The sequence below is a fragment of the Coregonus lavaretus genome (genome assembly GCF_964263955.1).
Source record: "Coregonus lavaretus genome assembly, chromosome: 25".
Taxonomy (NCBI): Eukaryota; Metazoa; Chordata; class Actinopteri; order Salmoniformes; family Salmonidae; genus Coregonus; species Coregonus lavaretus.
In genome coordinates this window covers 41,146,981-41,168,753 of record NC_140012.1, presented here as the reverse complement: position 1 = coordinate 41,168,753, position 21,773 = coordinate 41,146,981, and the positions used below count along the sequence as shown (strand labels likewise).

General features: G+C 43.5%; 1 pseudogene across 1 annotated transcript; it reads right to left on the bottom strand.

Annotated features, from left to right (window-relative positions):
* Positions 1–1,411: 1,411 nt before the first annotated feature.
* LOC311100920 (BTB/POZ domain-containing protein 17-like) lies at positions 1,412–20,010 on the bottom strand (annotated as a pseudogene). Its single transcript has 6 exons — positions 19,908–20,010; positions 16,523–16,680; positions 16,294–16,446; positions 5,490–5,642; positions 2,495–2,641; positions 1,412–2,167 (listed from the first exon to the last, which is right to left on the bottom strand). The product of its transcript is annotated as a BTB/POZ domain-containing protein 17-like (transcript).
* Between the last annotated feature and the right edge of the window lie 1,763 nt (positions 20,011–21,773).

Genomic DNA, 21,773 nt, shown 5'->3' with positions numbered 1-21,773 from the left:
GCACTTACATAATGGGCCACGGCTGGCAGCTGAAAGCTCCTAACTTGGATCAGACAGTGAGTGCCATTGGCCTATATTACGAACGTTCGTCCTGCTTGGGCGCAAAGGTTGGTGGGAACTGTAGTCCATACTGTAGTTATGCGTACTGTGTTACAGTATTGTATTACTTCATTACAGTATCTGAGTATGGCTATGTGTGATAAATGATCCGCATGTTTTCTTGTAGGCTATATACCGAATATTCATTTCAAGTGTATTATAATTTACATAAAATGAAACTTGAAGTTACACCTTTGTATGCACTCATAATCCATAAAAGGCCTAGGCTACTTGTAATACATCACTCTAAAATGTTGGAAACACACCAACAGTCAATCTGTCCTGGAATAATGTTGCTTTATTGGATGGTACCGCAAGCAAGAGATATCATCAATGGTAATGTCAATGAAGAGGAAACACTGTTTCTGAACCTCCTTGGTAAACAGCTTGAGAATAATACCAACAATTTTTTAAAAAAATCTTTTCTAAGATAACTAATATTATCTATTATTAATAAACAGAAAAGTGACAATGAATCTAATCTAATCACGATTTGTATAACCTTTGTGTTATTTCTTATACAAATGGACTAAATGCATTCAATCAATTTTGCTTTCATCATGGTTTCTAGTACTTTGGTCTGTAGGCCTATGTATGCTACATGAGAGACAGAATGGCCAAAGCACCTGAACAGGGTGTGATGAGTGACCCTTTGAGGTGAATGTCTGGGGTATAATATCACAGAGAAATAGCATTTAAAACATCGCTAAACCAAAGCTTGTAAGACCTATTGATCTTGAATAAAGACATACTGTACAAAATGTTATCAAACAGGTATTGTCTGCTATAAATTTATTCCATGCATTGCAGACATGCTGGTTGGCTGGTTGGCTGGCTGGCTGGTTGGCTGGTTGGTTGCAGCATGATGGGGTTGGTTGGCTGGCTGGTTGGCAGGCTGGCTGGCCGGTTGGTTGGCTGCAGACATGATGGGGTTGGTTGGTTGGTTGCAGACATGATGGGGTTGGTTGGTTGGTTGCAGACATGATGGGGTTGGTTGGTTGGTTGGTTGGCTGGTTGCAGACATGATGGGGTTGGTTGGTTGGTTGGTTGGTTGGTTGCAGACATTATGGGGTTGGTTGATTGGTTGGTTGGTTGGTTGCAGACATGATGGGGTTGGTTGGTTGCAGACATGATGGGGTTGGTTGGCTGGTTGGTTCTCCCTTGACATTGTGTATTATGCAATATGAGTGTGATGTTTTAAGAGGTTGGCTTACATGGTGTCAACCATGCCACATGAATGAAGGGAAGTGAATAAGTGCACACTTAGGGCAGAAGGACAGAGAATTGGGACGCAAAGAAAGAGTGATTGGGGTCATTTCTTGGTAGAGATGAGGGTCTGGTAGAGCGGCTTGACCACGATGTGTAGATAGAGGGAACCATCGACGAGGTACTCAGACGTCTTGCGGTGCAGATCGGCTTCCACCAGGAAGTCCCCAGTCTCCTCGGTGCTCTGGTGGAAGTTATAAACATGTCTCACCACCATGTTCCCCTGCTGCCTTGCCATCACCACCACCGTCTTCTGGAAACTCACCCCGGCGAAGTCCACACTCGACGTAGCGGGGGTAATAATGATGCGGGGCTGCCCTCCGTCGACTTGCGTCGGCTGCATGGAGCCATGTTCAGAATACATGGTCCTCATACTGAGGGGTAACCAACGTGGCGAGAACAGGGCGTTCCAGGTCACCCTCTTGTTGACGTCATGGCCGCTTGGACCCAGCTGCGTCTGGAAGCTGGTGCTGCGGTCATCCCTCATGGGGTTGTTGATGACCCAAGGACTCCCCCAGGCTGGGGAGAGGTAGTTCCTGGGCATGAAGAGACTACAGTTCACGTCAAAGTACTTGGCCATGTGGAGGGGGGAGGCAGAGTGGAACTGGTAGGACTGATAGAGGAGGTCCCGGACCGACTCCTGGTAGCGGGCCAGGAGAGGAGACTGTGTCTGCAGCCGGAAGAGCTCCCGCGGGGGCATCATGGCGTAACGGACGGCTCTGAGAGCGTTCTCCGCTGTTAGAGCATCCGGCTCATTCTGGTTGATCCAGACCTCCAGCGCCGTGAGCAGTTCCATCTCACTCTGAAATTCAAAGTCACATTTTAAAACTTTATTGTTCCCGCAGACCAGGGAAATTCATTTTGCAGCCAGGAGTACATAAGACAACACAATAAATAGAGTATACACATCGCAAAGACACACACAAGTTCAAAATTGTTCAGTGGATCTGTACATAATCATAAGATGGAGTAGTACACAGGAGTTAGCCTGCTCCCATATATGTTTGTGCTGTATTGCCAACAGAAACAGATCTGGGATCAGGCAGACAAATGTGAAACAATGATTGACAAGTAGTTGGCCCGACAGTAAAAACAGATCTGCAATCAGGCTACCCAGGAGTAGGCCTACCTGCAAGATGAGGTCTGAGCTCTGCAGCGGGGTCATGAGCAGGTCGTTGCTGATGGTGGTCCACTCCCCACTCTGCAGTACGGAGGACAGGTTCCAGGACAGGTGTCCCTCAGGGCCACGTCTCCAGTCCGCAGGGCGTACTGGTACCTGCAATGGTGTCAACATTATATAAGTCCAGTCCATGTTTTACTAGTTGAACTAGTTGTTAAAGGTCCAATGCAGTGTTTTTATCTCAATATCAAATAATTTCTGGGTAACAATTACATATCTTACTGTGATTGTTTTAAATAAAAATGGTCAAAAAGAAACAAAAATATATTGTTAGCAAAAAGCTATTTTTCAAGTAAGAATTTTGCAAATACTGTCTGAGAGTGGTCTGAATTGGGAGGGGAAAATTGAAAACTAGCTGTTATTGGCAGAGAGGTTTGGAACTCTCATTTTTTTTTTTCATTTTTTGTTGTAATTTTTAACCCCCTTTTTCGTGATTACGATCTTGTCTCATCGCTGCAACTCCCCAACGGGCTCAGGAGAGGCAAAGGTTGAGTCATGCGTCCTCCGAAACATGACCCGCCAAACTTATTAACACCCGCCCGCTTAATCCGGAAGCCAGCCGCACTAATGTGTCGGAGGAAACATTGTTCAACTGATGACCGAAGTCAGCCTGCAGGCGCCCGGCCCGCCACAAGGAGTCGCTAGAGCGCAATGAGCCAAGTAAAGCCTCCCCTAACCCGGACGACGCTGGGCCAATTGTGTGCCGCCCTATGGGACTCCCGGTCACGGCCAGTAGTGACACAGCCTGGGATAGAACCCCAGTCTGTAGTGACGCCGCAACACTACGATGCAGTGCCTTAGACCGCTGGGCCACTCGGGAGGCCCGGAACTCTCTTTCTTAATTAACTAATACCACCTGGGGATGACACAGCTCATTATCATCCTTTACACAATTTCACAGTATTATTCCATCCTCACAGTGTGGAAATATATATATATAAAACACAGGAAAATCACGTTTTTGACTGCAAAATTGTCAAAAACGCCTTTAATGAATGCAATGTTTATTGTAAAGACTAATGTATGGACTTCATAATGGATAGACTTCTGCTGAAGACGTTATTTACCAATTGTATCTTTGACAGGAGTGCCTTCAGTAAAGTATATCAGACGACACCCCGACCTCCATTCATATAACATTTACATTTTAGTCATTTAGCAGACGCTCTTATCCAGAGCGACTTACAGTTAGTGAGTTCTTCTTTTTTTTTTTTTTTTTTTTTTTTCAAACTGGCCCCCCGTGGGAATCGAACCCACAACCCTGGTGTTGCAAACGCCATGCTCTACCAACTGAGCTACATCCACAACATATACAATACAATATAAAGGGGGAGGTTACCTTTTCTCAAGGCAGACCTGAAAATATAGTTCTCCCTTGGGAAAGATGTCTTCTGACCTCAATGGGACTTCCTGGTTAAATAAACATTAGATAAAAATAAATAAACAGTAAAGTACCATTCCACTGCGTGTCCAGAGGGGCTGGCCAGGTTCTGAGTCATGTACTGGGTGACCCCCTGCTGGAGGCCCTGGACGCGGTACTTAGTGGCCAGCTTGTGTAGAGGGGTGGCCTGCTCAAGACACAGAGAGATCTCTCCACAGTACAGGTACCTGGAGAGAGAGAGAGACAGAGATAGAGATATATATATATATATATATATATATATAGAGAGAGAGAGAGAGAGAGGAGAGAGAGAGAGAGAAGAGAGAGAGAGAGAGAGAGAGAGAGAGAGAGAGAGAGAGAGAGAGAGAGAGAGAGAGAGAGAGAGAGAGAGAGAGAGAGAGAGAGAGAGAGAGGAGAGAGAGAGAGAGAGAGAGAGAGAGAGAGAGAGGGAAAATTGAAAACTAGCTGTTATTGGCAGAGAGGTTTGGAACTCTCATTTTTTTTTTCATTTTTTGTTGTAATTTTTAACCCCCTTTTTCGTGATTACGATCTTGTCTCATCGCTGCAACTCCCCAACGGGCTCAGGAGAGGCAAAGGTTGAGTCATGCGTCCTCCGAAACATGACCCGCCAAACTTATTAACACCCGCCCGCTTAATCCGGAAGCCAGCCGCACTAATGTGTCGGAGGAAACATTGTTCAACTGATGACCGAAGTCAGCCTGCAGGCGCCCGGCCCGCCACAAGGAGTCGCTAGAGCGCAATGAGCCAAGTAAAGCCTCCCCTAACCCGGACGACGCTGGGCCAATTGTGTGCCGCCCTATGGGACTCCCGGTCACGGCCAGTAGTGACACAGCCTGGGATAGAACCCCAGTCTGTAGTGACGCCGCAACACTACGATGCAGTGCCTTAGACCGCTGGGCCACTCGGGAGGCCCGGAACTCTCTTTCTTAATTAACTAATACCACCTGGGGATGACACAGCTCATTATCATCCTTTACACAATTTCACAGTATTATTCCATCCTCACAGTGTGGAAATATATATATAAAACACAGGAAAATCACGTTTTTGACTGCAAAATTGTCAAAAACGCCTTTAATGAATGCAATGTTTATTGTAAAGACTAATGTATGGACTTCATAATGGATAGACTTCTGCTGAAGACGTTATTTACCAATTGTATCTTTGACAGGAGTGCCTTCAGTAAAGTATATCAGACGACACCCCCGACCTCCATTCATATAACATTTACATTTTAGTCATTTAGCAGACGCTCTTATCCAGAGCGACTTACAGTTAGTGAGTTCTTCTTTTTTTTTTTTTTTTTTTTTTTCAAACTGGCCCCCCGTGGGAATCGAAACCCACAACCCTGGTGTTGCAAACGCCATGCTCTACCAACTGAGCTACATCCACAACATATACAATACAATATAAAGGGGGAGGTTACCTTTTCTCAAGGCAGACCTGAAAATATAGTTCTCCCTTGGGAAAGATGTCTTCTGACCTCAATGGGACTTCCTGGTTAAATAAACATTAGATAAAAATAAATAAACAGTAAAGTACCATTCCACTGCGTGTCCAGAGGGGCTGGCCAGGTTCTGAGTCATGTACTGGGTGACCCCCTGCTGGAGGCCCTGGACGCGGTACTTAGTGGCCAGCTTGTGTAGAGGGGTGGCCTGCTCAAGACACAGAGAGATCTCTCCACAGTACAGGTACCTGGAGAGAGAGAGAGACAGAGATAGAGATATATATATATATATATATATATATATATATATAGAGAGAGAGAGAGAGAGAGAGAGAGAGAGAGAGAGAGAGAGAGAGAGAGAGAGAGAGAGAGAGAGAGAGAGAGAGGAGAGAGAGAGAGAGAGAGAGAGAGAGAGAGAGAGAGAGAGAGAGAGAGAGAACTGAATAATAATAATAATAATAAGGAACTGAATAATATTAAGAAATGCTATAGATGGAGGGAAAAGAGTGTGGAAACCTACCAAAAAACAATTAGGCAACAACAAATTCAATCCCTTTTATACAACTTCCTGGACAAAACGTTTCACTGTAATAGTGAAGGTGTAAACTTGGCAGTAGATAACCTAGTATATTTGACCTCTCAGCTTCCCTATCAAATTAAAAAATGTCAAACAGACAACTGAAGAAAATTAACAGCAATGACAAATGGTTTGATGAAGAATGCAAAAACATAAGAAAGAAATTGAGAAACCTATCCAACCAAAAACAAAGAGACCCAGAAAACCTGAGCAGACGCCTTCACTATGGTGAATCACTAAAACAATACAGAAATACACTACGGAAAAAGAAGGAACAGCACGTCAGAAATCAGCTCAATGTAATTGAAGAATCCATGGACTCTAACCACTTCTGGGAAAATTGGAAAACACTAAACAAACAACAACACAAAGAGTTATCTATCCAAAATGGAGATGTATGGGTAAACCACTTCTCCACTCTTTTTGGCCCTGTAACAAAGAACAAACAGCAAAAACATATACATGATCAAATACAAATCTTAGAATCAACTATTAAAGACTACCAGAACCCACTGGATTCTCCAATTATATTGAATGAACTACAGGACAAAATACAAAGCCTCCAACCCAAAAAGGCCTGTGGTGTTGATGGTATCCTCAATGAAATTATCAAATATACAGACCACAAATTCCAATTGGCTATACTTAAACTCTTTAACATCATCCTTAGCTCTGGCATCTTCCCCAGTATTTGGAACCAAGGACTGATCACCCCATTCCACAAAAGTGTAGACAAATTTGACCCCAATAACTACCGTGGGATATGCGTCAGCAGCAACCTTGGGAAAATCCTCTGCATTATCATTAACAGCAGACTCATACATTTTCTCAGTGAAAACAATGTACTGAGCAAATGTGATATTGGCTTTCTACCAAATTACCGTACGACAGACCACATATTCACCCTGCACACCCTAATTGACAAACAAACAAACCAAAACAAAGGCAAACTCGTCTCATGCTTTGACTTCAAAAAACGTTTGACTCAATTTGGCATGAGGGTCTGCCACCCTCTTCAACATATACACAACACTACCTGTGAAAAGTTTTAGAACACCTACATATACTATTCTATCCACATATTCTACAGATATACTAATATTGTATTAATATACTGTCAATAATGTCTATACATCCCATCACACACATGTGTGTGTATATATATATATATATATATATATATATATATATATATATATATATATATATATATATATATATACAGTACCAGTCAAAAGTTTGTCATTCAAGGGTTTTTCTTTATTTGTATTTTCTACATTGTAGAATAATAATGAAAATGATGAAAGATCACATATTGAATCATGTAGTAACCAAAAAAAGTGTTAAACAAATCTAAATATATTTTATATGTGAGATTCTTCAAATAGCAACCCTTTGCCTTGATGACAGCTTTGCACACTCTTGGCATTCTCTCAACCAGCTTCACCTGGAATGCTTTTCCAACAGTCTTGAAGGAGTTCCCACATATGCTGAGAAATTGTTTGCTGCTTTTCCTTCACTCTGCAGTCCAACTCATCCCAAACCATCTCAATTTGGTTGAGGTCGGGGGATTGTGGAGGCCAGGTCATCTGATGCAGCACTCCATCACTCTCCTCCTTGGTAGCCTGGAGGTGTGTTGGGTCATTGTCCTGTTGAAAAACAAATGATAGTCCCACTAAGCCCAAACCAGATGGGATGGCGTATCGCTGCAGAATGCTGTGGTAGCCATGCTGGTTAAGTGTGCCTTGAATTCTAAATATATCACAGACAATGTCACCAACAAAGCACCCCCACACCATAACACCTCCTCCTCCATGCTTTACTGTGGGAAATATACATGCAGAGATCATCCGTTCATCCACACCGCATCTCACATCTCATGCAAATAGTCCGGGTGGCCAAGATTAGCTGTTCAGGAGTCTTATGGCTTGGGGGTAGAAGCTGTTGAGAAGCCTTTTGGACCTAGACTTGGCGCTCCGGTACCGCTTGTCGTGCGGTAGCAGAGAAAACAGTCTATGACTAGGGTGGCTGGAGTCTTTGACCATTTTGAAGGCCTTCCTCTGACATCGCCTGGTATAGAGGTCCTGGATGGCAGGAAGCTTGGTCCCAGTGATGTACTGGGCCGTACGCACTACCCTCTGTAGTGCCTTGCGGTCTGAGGCCGAGCAGTTGCCATACCAGGCGGTGATGCAACCAGTCATGATGCTCTCGATGGTGCAGCTGTATATCTTTTTGAGGATCTGAGGACCCATGCCAAATCTTTTCAGTCTCCTGAGGGGGAATAAGCTTTGTCGTGCCCTCTTCACGACTGTCTTGGTGTGTTTGGACCATGATAGTTCGTTGGTGATGTGAACACCAAGGAACTTGAAGCTCTCAACCTGTTCCACTACAGCCCTGTCAATGAGAATGGGGGCGTTCTCGTCCTCTTTTTTTTCCTGTAGTCCACAATCATCTCCTTTGTATTGATCACGTTGAGGGTGAGGTTGTTATCCTGGCACCCCACAGCCAGGTCTCGGACCTCCTCCCTATAGGCTGTCTCATCGTTGTCGGTGATCAGGCTTACCACTGTTGTGTCGTCAGCAAACTTAATGATGGTGTTGGAGTCATGTCTGGCCATGCAGTCATGGGTGAACAGGGAGTACAGGAGGGGACTGAGCACGCACCCCTGAGGGGCCCCCGTGTTGAGGATCAGCATGGCAGATGTATTGTTACCTACCCTTACCACCTGGGGGCGGCCCGTCAGGAAGTCCAGGATCCAGTTGCAGAGGGAGGTGTTTAGTCCCAGGGTCCTTAGCTTACTGATGAGCTTTGAGGGCACTATGGTGTTGAACGCTGAGCTGTAGACAATGAACAGCATTCTCACATAGGTGTTCCTCTTGTCCAGTTGGGAAAGGGCAGTGTGGAGGGCAATAGAGTTTGCATCATCTGTGTATCTGCTGGGGCGATATGCAAATTAGAGTGGGTCTAGGGTTTCTGGGATAATGGTGTTGATGTGAGCCATGACCAGCCTTTCAAAGCACTTCATGGCTACAGACGTGAGTGCTATGGGTCGGTAGTCATTTAGGCAGGTTATCTTAATGTCCTTGGGCACAGGCACTATGGTGGTCTGCTTGAAACATGTTGGTATTACAGACTCAGTCAGGGACATGTTGAAAATGTCAGTGAAGATACTTGCCAGTTGGTCAGCACATGCTCGGAGTACACGTCCTGGTAATCCATCTGGCCCTGCGGCCTTGTGAATGTTGACCTGCTTAAAAGTCTTACTCACATCGGCTACGGAGAGCGTGATCACATAGTCATCCAGAACAGCTGGTGCTCTCATGCATGCTTCAATGTTGCTTGCCTCGAAGCGAGCATAGAAGTGATTTAGCTCGTCTGGTAGGCTTGTGTCACTGGGCAGCTCGCGGTTGTGCTTCCCTTTGTAGTCTGTAAAAGTTTTCAAGCCCTGCCATATCCAACGAGTGTCAGAGCCGGTGTAGTACGATTCAATCTTTGTCAGGTATTGACTCTTTGCCTGTTTGATGGTTCGTCGGAGGGTATAGCGGGATTTCTTATAAGCATCTGGGTTAGAGTCCCGCTCGCTCCTTGAAAGCGACAGCTCTACCCTTTAGCTCAGTGTGGATGTTGCCTATAATCCATGGCTTCTGGTTGGGGAATGTACGTACGGTCACTGTGGGGATGATGTCATTGATGCACTTATTGATGAAGCCAGTGACTGATGTGGTGTACTCATCAATGCTATCTGAAGAATCCCAGAACATATTCCAGTCTGTGCTAGCAAAACAGTCCTGTAGCTTAGCATTTGCATCATCTGACCACTTTTTTATTAACCGAGTCACTGGTGCTTCCTGCTTTAGTTTTTGCTTATAAGCAGGAATCAGGAGGATAGAGTTATGGTCAGATTTGCCAAATGGAGGGCTAGGGAGAGCTTTGTATGCGTCTCTGTGTGTAGAGTAAAGGTGGTCTAGAGTTTTTTTCCCTCTGGTTGCACATTTAACATGCTGGTAGAAATTAGGTAGAACGGAATTAAGTTTCCCTGCATTAAAGTCCCCGGCCACTAGGAGCGCTGCCTCTGCATGAGCGTTTTCCTGTTTACTTATGTCCTTATACAGCTCATTGAGTGCAATCTTAATGCCAGCATCGGTTTGTGGTGGTATATAGACAGCTACGAAAAATATAGATGAAAAGTCTCTTGGTAAATAGTGTGGTCTACAGCTTATCATAAGATACTCTACCTCAGGCGAGCAAAACCTTGAGACTTCCTTAGTATTAGATTTTACATTTTAGTCATTTAGCAGACGCTCTTATCCAGAGCGACTTACAGTTAGTGAGTGCATAGATTTTTTTTTTTTTTTTTTTTTCATACTGACCCCCCGTGGGAATCGAACCCACAACCCTGGCATTGCAAACACCATGCTCTATCAACTGAGCTACATCCCTGCCGGCCATTCCCTCCCATACCCTGGGCCAATTGTGCGCCGCCCCATGGGTCTCCTGGTGGCAGCCAGCTACAACAGAGCCTGGATTTGAACCAGGATCTCTAGTGGCACAGCTAGCACTGCTATGCAGTGCCTTAGACCACTGCGCCACTCGGGAGGCCAGCTGTTGTTTACAAATATACACAGACCGCCACCCCTTGTCTTACCGGAGTCAGCCATTCTATCCTGCCGATGTAGCGTATATCCCGTCAGCTGTATGTTGTCCATGTTGTCGTTGAGCCATGACTCGGTGAAACATAAGATATTACAGTTTTTAATGTCCCGTTGGTAGGATAACCTAAATCTCAGGTCGTTCAATTTGTTCTCAAATGATTGAACATTGGCTAATAGGATTGATGGAAGAGGCAGTTTACTCACTCGCCGTCGGATCCTTACAAGGCACCCCGACCTACGTCCACGATATATCTGTCTCTTTCTCATGCGAATGACAGGGATTTGGGCCTTGTCGGTTGTCTGTAGGATATCCTTCGCGTCCGGCTCGTTGAATACATTTTTTCCATCCAATACGAGGTGAGTAATCGCTGTCCTGATATCCAGAACATATTTTTGGTCATAAGAGATGGTGGCAGAAACATTATGTACAGAATAAATTACAAATAACGCGAAAAAACACACATAATAGTACAATTGGTTAGAGGGCTTTAAAACGGCAGCCATCTTCTCCGGCGCCACTTTATGGTTGTGAGGTCTGGGGTTCACAAAATGGGACAAACACCAAATTGAAACTCTGCATGCAGAATTCTCCAAAAATATCCTCAGTGTGCAACGTAAAACACCAAATAATGCATGCAAAGCAGAATTAGGCCTATACCCGCTAATTATCAAAATCCAGAAAAGAGCTGTTAAATTCTACAACCACCTAAAAGGAAGCGATTCCCAAACCTTCCATAACAAAGCCATCACCTACAGAGAGATGAACCTGGAGAAGAGTCCCCTAAACAAGCTGGTCCTGGGGCTCTGTTCACAAACATAAACAGAGCCACAGGACAGCAACACAATTCGACCCAACCAAATCATGAGAAAACAAAAAGAGAATTACCTGACACATTGGAAAGAATTAATCAAAAAAAACAGAGCAAATTAGAATTCTATTTGGCCCTAAACAGAGAGTACACAGTGGCAGAATACCTGACCACTGTGACTGACCCAAACTTAAGGAAAGCTTTGACTATGTACAGACTTAGTGAGCATAGCCTTGCTATTGAGAAAGGCCGCCATAGGCAGACCTGGCTCTCAAGAGAAGACAGGCTATGTGCACACTGCCCTCAAAATGAGGTGGAAACTGAGCTGCACTTCCTAACCTCCTGCCAAATGTATGACCATATTAGAGACACATATTTCCCTCAGATTACACAGATCCACAAAGAATTCTAAAACAAACCCAATTTTGATAAACTCCCTTATCTACATGGTGAAAAACCACAGTGTGCCATCACAGCAGCAATATGTGTGACCTGTTGCCACAAGAAAAGGGCAACCAGTGAAGAACAAATTTATGTTGATTTATTTATGTTGATTTATTTTCTCTTTTGTACATTAACTATTTGCACATTCTTATAACACTGTAAATAGACATAATATGACATTTGAAATGTCTTTATTCTTTTGGAACTTTTGTGAGTGTAATGTTTACTGTTAATTTTTTTGTTGTTGTTTATTTCACTTTTGTTTATTATCTACATCACTTGCTTTGGCAATGTTAACATACGTTTCCCATGCCAATAAAGCCCTTCAATTTAATTTAATTGAGAGGGAGACAGGTGAGAGGAGTGGAGGAGAGGAGGAGAGGAAGAAGCAGTGGTGGAAAAAGTACCCAATAGTCATACTTGAGTAAAAGTAAAGATACAGTTGAAGTCGGAAGTTTACATACACTTAGGTTGGAGTCATTAAAACTTGTTTTTCACCCACTCCACAAATTTCTTGTCAACAAATTATGATTTTGGCAAGTCGGTTAGGACATCTACTTTGTGCATGACACAAGTAATTTTTCCAACAATTGTTTACAGACAGATTATTTCACTTATAATTCACTGTATCACAATTCCAGTGGGTCAGAACATTACATACACTAAGTTGACTGTGCCTTTAAAAAGCTTTGAAAATTCCAGAAAATGATGTCATGGCTTTAGAAGCTTCTGATAGGCTAATTGACATCATTTGAGTCAATTGGAGGTGTACCTGTGGATGTATTTCAAGGCCTACCTTCAAACTCAGTGCCTCTTTGCTTGACATCATGGGAAAATCAAAAGAAATCAGCCAAGACCTCTGAAAAACAATTGTAGACCTCCACGAGTCTGGTTTATCCTTGGGAGCAATTTCCAAATGCCTGAAGGTACCACGTTCATCTGTACAAACAATAGTACGCAAGTATAAACACCTTGGGACCACGCAGCCGTCATACCGCTCAGGAAGGAGACGCGTTCTGTCTCCTAGAGATTAACGTACTTTGGTGCGAAAAGTGCAAATCAATCCCAGAACAACAGCAAAGGACCTTGTGAAGATGCTGGAGGAAACAGGTACAAAAGTATCTATATCCACAGTAAAACGAGTCCTATATCAACATAACCTGAAAGGCTGCTCAGCAAGGAAGAAGCCACTGCTCCAAAACCGCCATAAAAAAGCCAGACTACGGTTTGCAACTGCACATGGGGACAAAGATGGTATTTTTGGTCTGATGAAACAAAAATAGAACTGTTTGGCCATAATGACCATCGTTATGTTTGGAGGAAATTGGGGGACGCTTGCAAGCCGAAGAACACCATCCCAACCGTGAAGAACGGGGGTGGCAGCATCATGCTGTGGGGGTGCTTTGCTGCAGGAGGGACTGGTGCACTTCACAAAATAGATGGCATCATGAGGAAGGAAAATTATGTGGATATATTGAAGCAACATCTCAAGACATCAGTCAGGAAGTTAAAGCTTGGTCGCAAATGGGTCTTCCAAATGGACAATGACCCCAAGCATACTTCCAAAGTTGTGGAAAAATGGCTTAAGGACAACAAAGTCAAGGTATTGGGGTGGCCATCACAAAGCCCTGACCTCCATCCTATAGAAAATTTCTGGGCAGAACTGAACAAGCATGTGAGAGCAAGGAGGCCCACAAACCTGACTCAGTTACACCAGCTCTGTCAGGAGGAATGGGCCAAAATTCACCCAACTTTTTGTGGGAAGCTTGTGGAAGGCTACCCAAAACGTTTCACCCAAGTTAAACAATTTAAAGGCAATGCTACCAAATACGAATTGAGTGTATGTAAACTTCTGACCCACTGGGAATGTGATGAAAGAAATAAAAGCTGAAATAAATCATTCTCTCTACTATTATTCTGACATTTCACATTCTTAAAATAAAGTGGTGATCCTAACTGACCTAAGACAGGGAATTTTTACTAGGATTAAATGTCAGGAATTGTGAAAAACTGAGTTTAAATGTATTTGGCTAAGGTGTATGTAAACTTCCGACTTTAACTGTAAGTATCAAAAGTAAAAGTAAAAGTATAAATCATTTCAAATGTCTAATATTAAGCAAATCAAACCGCAACATTTTCATGTTCTTTTAATTTACAGATGTCCAGGTGCACACTTCACTTTACAGATGAAGCATTTGTGTTAAGTGAGTCCACCAGATCAGAGGCATTAGGGATGACCAGGGATGATCTCTTGATAAGTATGTGAATTGGACGATTTTCCTGTCCTGACAAGCATTGAAAATGCAACTTTTGGGTGTCAGAGAAAATAAATGTACATTGTTTTCTTTAGGAATGTAGGGAAGTAAAAGTAAAAGTGATCCAAAATATAAATAGTAAAATAAAGTACAGATACCCCCAAAAACGACTTAAGTAGCACTTTAAATAATTTTTACACCACTGGAGATGAGAAGGGGGTCATTATTCTGTACAGTAATGACTCCTCTCTAAACATTTACCAGACGCTCTTATCCAGAGCGACTTACAGTTAGTGAGTGCATACATTTTTCATGCTGGCTCCCCGTGGGAATCGAACCCACAACCCTGGCATTGCAAGCGCCATGCTCTTCCAACTGAGCTACAGGAGGGCCCACACATGCGCTCACATTTAGCCTTTGATGGAGGTTGGATGCGCTCACATTTAGCCTTTGATGGAGGTTGGATGCCCTCACATTTAGCCTTTGATCATTCAAATACATGTAATGTTTTACTGAAGAAAATCATGTTGTGCTTGACCCAAATACAGTACATCCAACCTCCATTGAGTCCACAGAATAGTCTTAGTTCATTTTACGGTGTTGCTATTATTATCTTTCGAAGTTTGACTTCATCGTGGGTATCTCCAGCCCAGACGGAAACTCGACCCCCAACAAAAATGGCAACAGATCAAAGCTATTTATGGTAGTAGGCTGTACCTGGCATACAATAGCCAAGAGAGTATGTTCTGCTGTCTGGTGTCGTCTATTGTTAGCCATCCAGAATAAGCCTCCACAGTCAAGACTATAACCCTCAAACTCAACTCCGAACCTCGACGCCAGTTCCACTGCTTTTCTTAATTCTTCCCCTCTAATCAGGCACTGATTTAGACCTGGACACCAGGTGGGTGTAATTCATTATCAGATAGAACAGAAAACCATCAGGCGCCGGACCTCGTAGGGTAAGAGTTTAATACCCCTGACCTACACACCCTACAGCAGCGTTTCCCAAACTCGGTCCTCGGAACCACCAAGGGGTGCACGTTTTGATTTTTTTCCCTATCACTACACAGCTGATTCAAATGATCAAAGCTTGATGATTGGTTGATGATTTGAATCAGCTGTGTAGTGTAATCCCAAATGTGCACCCCTTGGGGTCCCGAGGACCGAGTTTGAGAAACCCTGCCGCGTAGAATATCCTATACCATGTAGGATCTGCACAATATACAGCACAGCTAGAGAGACTTCTGCTGTCTAGTGTTGCAGTCATAGAGATATAATTCCTAGAACGGGTTTTCTCATTCAAGTCAATGAGTAGAATTATGCAGGAATTATATTTCTATGGTTGCAGTAGCCAGCTAGAGTAACCCTCTACAGTAGATTGTGATCAGTGTGCTGACACCTCCATAGACCATTAGGGTTTTCATTACTTACTCATGGATATAGTAACACACCCACCGACCGTGCGTCCTCCTATAGCTCCTCCCACCAGCCTCCACTGGAATACAGCATTGACTGTAGGTCTGGGATTTCCGAGACAAGTACTGAATCAGTCACGAGGTTGCAGTTACCAAGTACACACACTAGATGGCTATATATAAATATACAGTAAAACTGTTTGTACATATACAGTATACAGTCTAAAATAATAGAGTGACATCTACAGTTAAACTCCCCCCCCCCCCCATGAACCCTGAACTGTGTATTACTTGTCAGGAGGGGAATTCCTCAGAATATAATTCCCTCTGACTTATTACCTACTTCCTCGAAAGGTCGCTGGTTTAAATCCCCGAGCCGACAAGGTGACAAATCTGTTGATGTGCCCTTGAGCAAGACACATAACCCTAATTGCTCCAGGGTCACCGTTGATAATGGCTGACCCTGGCCGTGTCCCCACTCTCCGAGGGTGTCTCAGGGTGTTGGGATATGCAAAAAAACACATTTTCCAATTCACATGTGTATTAATACACACCTGTGAAATAGGACAAATATAAGCACCCACCAAATGATTATTATTGTTAATGAACCTGTTGAAGACGGCAGCACACTGTGTTTATGTCTCCCTTTTCACCTGATGAACTTATCAAAGACGGCAGCACACTCAACGCTCTCCCTCAACATGGCGCCTTAGATACCAGAAACGTGCTTTGTAAGTGAATCGTTACCTGATGAACTTGTCGAAGACCTCAGCACACTCAGCGGTCTCCAGTAGGACCAGGGTGGTGCCGTTACGCCCGAGCAGCAGCTCCTCAAACACAGGGCTCTGCAGGGACAGCACCAGGGGAGTGGGCCTGGATCACCTTCATCACCTCCACCGTCTGGAGGGAGATTACTTTTTTTTGGGGGGTTTCAAATGTCACAGAGACACTGCGATTTGTCATTTTTCTGGCCCACTTTGCTAAACCCTCTAGGATAGCTGCCTATCTGAACCCTGAGGGACACGTCGCTGCCGTTCCCCTGAGTCACCAGGGCCTCGAGACGCTGCACCAGGGCCAGGGAGTGGCTCATGGTGTCACCGCCATCATTCTGGATCTCCTCAGCCTTCATTGGGCCCAAAAGAGGAACAACACTTTATTGTACAGTTTTAGGGTTTAAAGGGAAATGAAAATGGTGTGTTTCTACGTTTCTATGGTTTAACTATTTTTGCTACAAAACCTAACAAATGTGCCATTTTCACAATTGTAGACACTGGTATGGTGCTGGAGATAATGAATATGAGGTTGAAAAGTGGTGCTATTGCCCTTGAGATAGAGCCGCAGGAGATGGCATGGGCCCCCTCACCATGAATAGGGAAGGGAGGAGGAGGGGGTAGGGGTGGTCGTTAAATACAGACACAGGACAATCTATGGCCCCTCAACCTTCACCATGGCTATTGGCAGGAGGGGGTAGAGTCCCAATCCATGGGATCAATCATTGTAGCTGTGCACACTGTGTGGGTGATTGTAGGTCAGCTTTTAATTCAACTTTGATTCATGTACTGCTAATATAGGCTATGGTACATGCCCTGACCAGATTCAAATGGGACTCAGAGACTGTATATGATTTGAATTGAGGATCTATTTGAGCTTTTTATTAATTTGTCAGAGTGAGTTCCTCTTTTTCTTCTAAGTCTGTTGGTCAAACTTCCTTTTCCGGAAGAAAAAGGAACAAAAAACACAGAACTATTATGTCAACATACACTTTACATCTCCACCAGTTGTGATGAACAATTATGTCAGCGTACACTTTAACTCAAATCACATTTTATTTGTCACATACACGTGTTTAGCAGATGTTATAGCGGGTGTAGCGAAATGCTTCTGCTTCTAGCTACGACAGTGCAGTAATATCTAACAAGTAATATCTAACAATTTCACAACATATACCCAATACACACAAAACTAGTAAGGAATGGAATTTAAGAATATATATATATATATATATATATATATATATATATACAGTGGGGAGAACAAGTATTTGATACACTGCCGATTTTGCAGGTTTTCCTACTTACAAAGCATGTAGAGGTCTGTACTTTTTATCATAGGTACACTTCAACTGTGAGAGACGGAATCTAAAACAAAAATCCAGAAAATCACATTGTATGATTTTTAAGTAATTCATTTGCATTTTATTGCATGACATAAGTATTTGATACATCAGAAAAGCAGAACTTAATATTTGGTACAGAAACCTTTGTTTGCAATTACAGAGATCATACATTTCCTGTAGGTCTTGACCAGGTTTGCACACACTGCAGGAAGGATTTTGGCCCACTACTCCATACAGACCTTCTCCAGATCCTTCAGGTTATGGGGCTGTCGCTGGGCAATACGGACTTTCAGTTCCCTCCAAAGATTTTCTATTGGGTTCAGGTCTGGAGACTGGTTAGGCCACTCCAGGACCTTGAGATGCTTCTTACGGAGCCACTCCTTAGTTGCCCTGGCTGTGTGTTTTGGGTCGATGTCATGCTGGAAGACCCAGCCACGACCCATCTTCAATGCTCTTACTGAGGGAAGGAGGTTGTTGGCCAAGATCTCGCGATACATGGCCCCATCCATCCTCCCCTCAATACGGTGCAGTCGTCCTGTCCCATTTGCAGAAAAGCATCCCCAAAGAATGATGTTTCCACCTCCATGTTTCACGGTTGGGATGGTGTTCTTGGGGTTGTACTCATCCTTCTTCTTCCTCCAAACACGGCGAGTGGAGTTTAGACCAAAAAGCTCTATTTTTGTCTCATCAGACCACATGACCTTCTCCCATTCCTCCTCTGGATCATCCAGATGGGCATTGGCAAACTTCAGACGGGCCTGGACATGCGCTGGCTTGAGCAGGGGGACCTTGCGTGCGCTGCAGGATTTTAATCCATGACAGCGTAGTGTGTTACTAATGGTTTTCTTTGAGACTGTGGTCCCAGCTCTCTTCAGGTCATTGACCAGGTCCTGCCGTGTAGTTCTGGGCTGATCCCTCACCTTTCTCATGATCATTGATGCCCCACGAGGTGAGATCTTGCATGGAGCCCCAGACCGAGGGTGATTGACCGTCATCTTGAACTTCTTCCATTTTCTAATAATTGCGCCAACAGTTGTTGCCTTCTCACCAAGCTGCTTGCCTATTGTCCTGTAGCCCATCCCAGCCTTGTGCAGGTCTACAATTTTATCCCTGATGTCCTTACACAGCTCTCTGGTCTTGGCCATTGTGAAGAGGTTGGAGTCTGTTTGATTGAGTGTGTGGACATGTGTCTTTTATAAAGGTAACGAGTTCAAACAGGTGCAGTTAATACAGGTAATGAGTGGAGAACAGGAGGGCTTCTTAAAGAAAAACTAACAGGTCTGTGAGAGCCGGAATTCTTACTGGTTGGTAGGTGATCAAATACTTATGTCATGCAATAAAATGCAAATTAATTACTTAAAAATCATGCAATGTGATTTTCTGGATTTGTGTTTTAGATTCCGTCTCTCACAGTTGAAGAGTACCTATGATAAAAATTACAGACCTCTACATGCTTTGTAAGTAGGAAAACCTGCAAAATCGGCAGTGTATCAAATACTTGTTCTCCCCACTGTATATATGGACAAGCAATGACAGAGTGGCATGGACTAAGATACAGTAGAATATTATAGAATAGAATGCAGTATATACATATGAGATGAGTAGTGCAAGATATGTAAACATGAATAAAGTGACTAGTGTTCCATTTCTTAAAGTGGCCAGTGATTTCAATAGGCAGCAGCAGCCTCTAATGTGCTCGTGATGGCTATTTAACAGTCTGATGGCCTTGAGATAGAAGCTGTTTTTCATTCTCTCGGTCACAGCTTTAATGCACTGCAAAGTGCACTGCAAAGTCTCCACCAGTAGTGATTCACACAGGCATGAGGTTGACAGTATAAATTACTGTAACACTAGACTAATTATCTTAAACCTGGTTTTAAAGTTGAATGTATCAGTTCCTAAATATATTGTAAACTGCCCTCATTTGCAGTATTGTGTTCAAAGTAAATAATAGCTCAAGCTAAACAGCAGGAGGGTTCATAGTCATACTACTGTATCAAAGAAATGAAAAATAAGTCCCCCTGTATAAATGATCAAACAAATGCAAACTACAAATCAAACACTCCAACTGTTACATTTTCTATACCCCAAAGGTTTATGTGCACCTAAAATGACCCTCTACAATACATTACACTGAAGTGTTTTGTTATCTCAATTCTACCCCCTGTGCTTCTGGGTCATCCTGCCCGGCAAGGTGAGTTGTCAATGGGAACAGACAGACAGTGGTGGTGTTGGGTGGCCTTACCTCCAGTGACGGGGCCGGTGTGGAGACAGAGAGACAACAACAGCATCCCCATGAGGTTGATCTGGGCCAGGGGCCCTCTGGGTCTGGGAAGGGCCACAGACATCTCTCCTCTTACTTCTCTTCCTCTTCTCTTCTCTTCTTCTTCTCTTACAGAAAGTACTTTTCTCCTCTCTCAATCCCACTGTCTCTCTCTCTCTCTCTCTGTCTCTATTCTCTCCGTCTCTCTATCTCTCTCTCTCTCTCTCTCTATTCTCTCCGTCTCTCTATCTCTCTCTCTCTCTCTCTCTCTCTCTCTCTCTCTCTCTCTATTCTCTCCGTCTCTCTATCTCTCTCTCTCTCTCTCATCTCTCTCTCTCTCGCTCTCTCTCTCTCTCTCCGTTCTCTCCCCCTCTCTCCCCCTCTCCGTCTATTCTCTCCCCCTCTCTCCTCCTCTCCGCCTCTCTCTCTCTCTGTCTATTCTCTCCGTCTCTGTCTCCGTCTCTCTCTCCTCTCCTCTCCCCTTGACCTCAGCTGGGCATGTGGTATCCTGTCGTGTTCTGCTCTGTCTGTCTGGCCTGATGCTGAAAGAGGAAAGAAGGGTCTGTATGTGGGACACTGGTTCTTCTAGGTCTATAGACACATCCTCTCATTCAGACCAACGGATGCTGCACATGATGCACAGATAGAATAGAATAGAACCCCCCACCCCCATCGATTAGTAGAATGAATCTGCCGGTAGGCCATTGCCATGACAACCACTTTGAATTTTGTAGTACTGCTCGGGGCATGTCAGAGCAGGCTATGGGGGGGGGGGCATTCACAAGTTGAGCAGCCCATTCTCAAGTTCAAGCAGGACAGAATTGTCAAAGTTGAACAGAACATATTGGTGGCATGTTGAAAACAAATCCTGTAATTTTCACAGTAAATGACTGGCAGCACAGTAACCAGTAAATTACTGTATATTTACAGGACCTTTACTGTATCACAAATGTACAGCATTTTAATGGAACACCTGACTACAGTAACATGCTGTATTTCTAGAATTTACAGTGCATTACTGGAAGCACAGTGGTTAGTTAACTGTTGCAGATTTACAGTGCAAGTAGCTAGTGCCAACAACGGACAGTATTTCTGTTACATATATTTGATATAGGTATTTCAATCCTTTCAATACCTATTTTGTAATTTTGTATTTCACTGGCCTGAACTACAATTCATGTAGCCTATTTTGTAACAGTTTAATTAGAATACATTTATTTTGTATTTTCTAATGCAAATATATACTTGCAAGTAGCCCACTTATCTACAACATTCTCGGTAACGGTAACATAATCTTTTTACTTGCTATGACTGTGATATATTCTTGTTTACCTTAGTTACACTGACTGTAAGTCGCTCTGGATAAGAACGTCTGCTAAATGACCAAAATGTAAATGTAAAAATGAACACTTACAAAGCACACTGCTGGGTATTATTCTAATGAGCTCCGCCCCCAAACAAGGCCAAATTTGATCAAAATACAAATAGTTTGAGGGCAGAACTCATTAAAAATAATACCCAGCAGTGTGCGTTGTAAATGCACATTCTTAACATTCACATTTTGGTCATTTAGCAGACGCTCTTGTCCAGAGCGACCACATTTCACTGTCATAGAAAGTAAAATGTTTATGTAACCGTTACCTGGAATGTTATTGTTGTTAAGGATACATTGGTCTTCAAATTATCCTGCATTTGTAACAAGATACCTTTTGTATGCATCTTTGCCCACCTTTGGCTAGTGTAAAGTACGTTACTGTAATATTCACAGTAACGTGCCACCAGGTTCCTGTAAGTTACTGTAGAATTCAGTGCAATGACACTACAATACTGTAAAATTAGCTTACTATA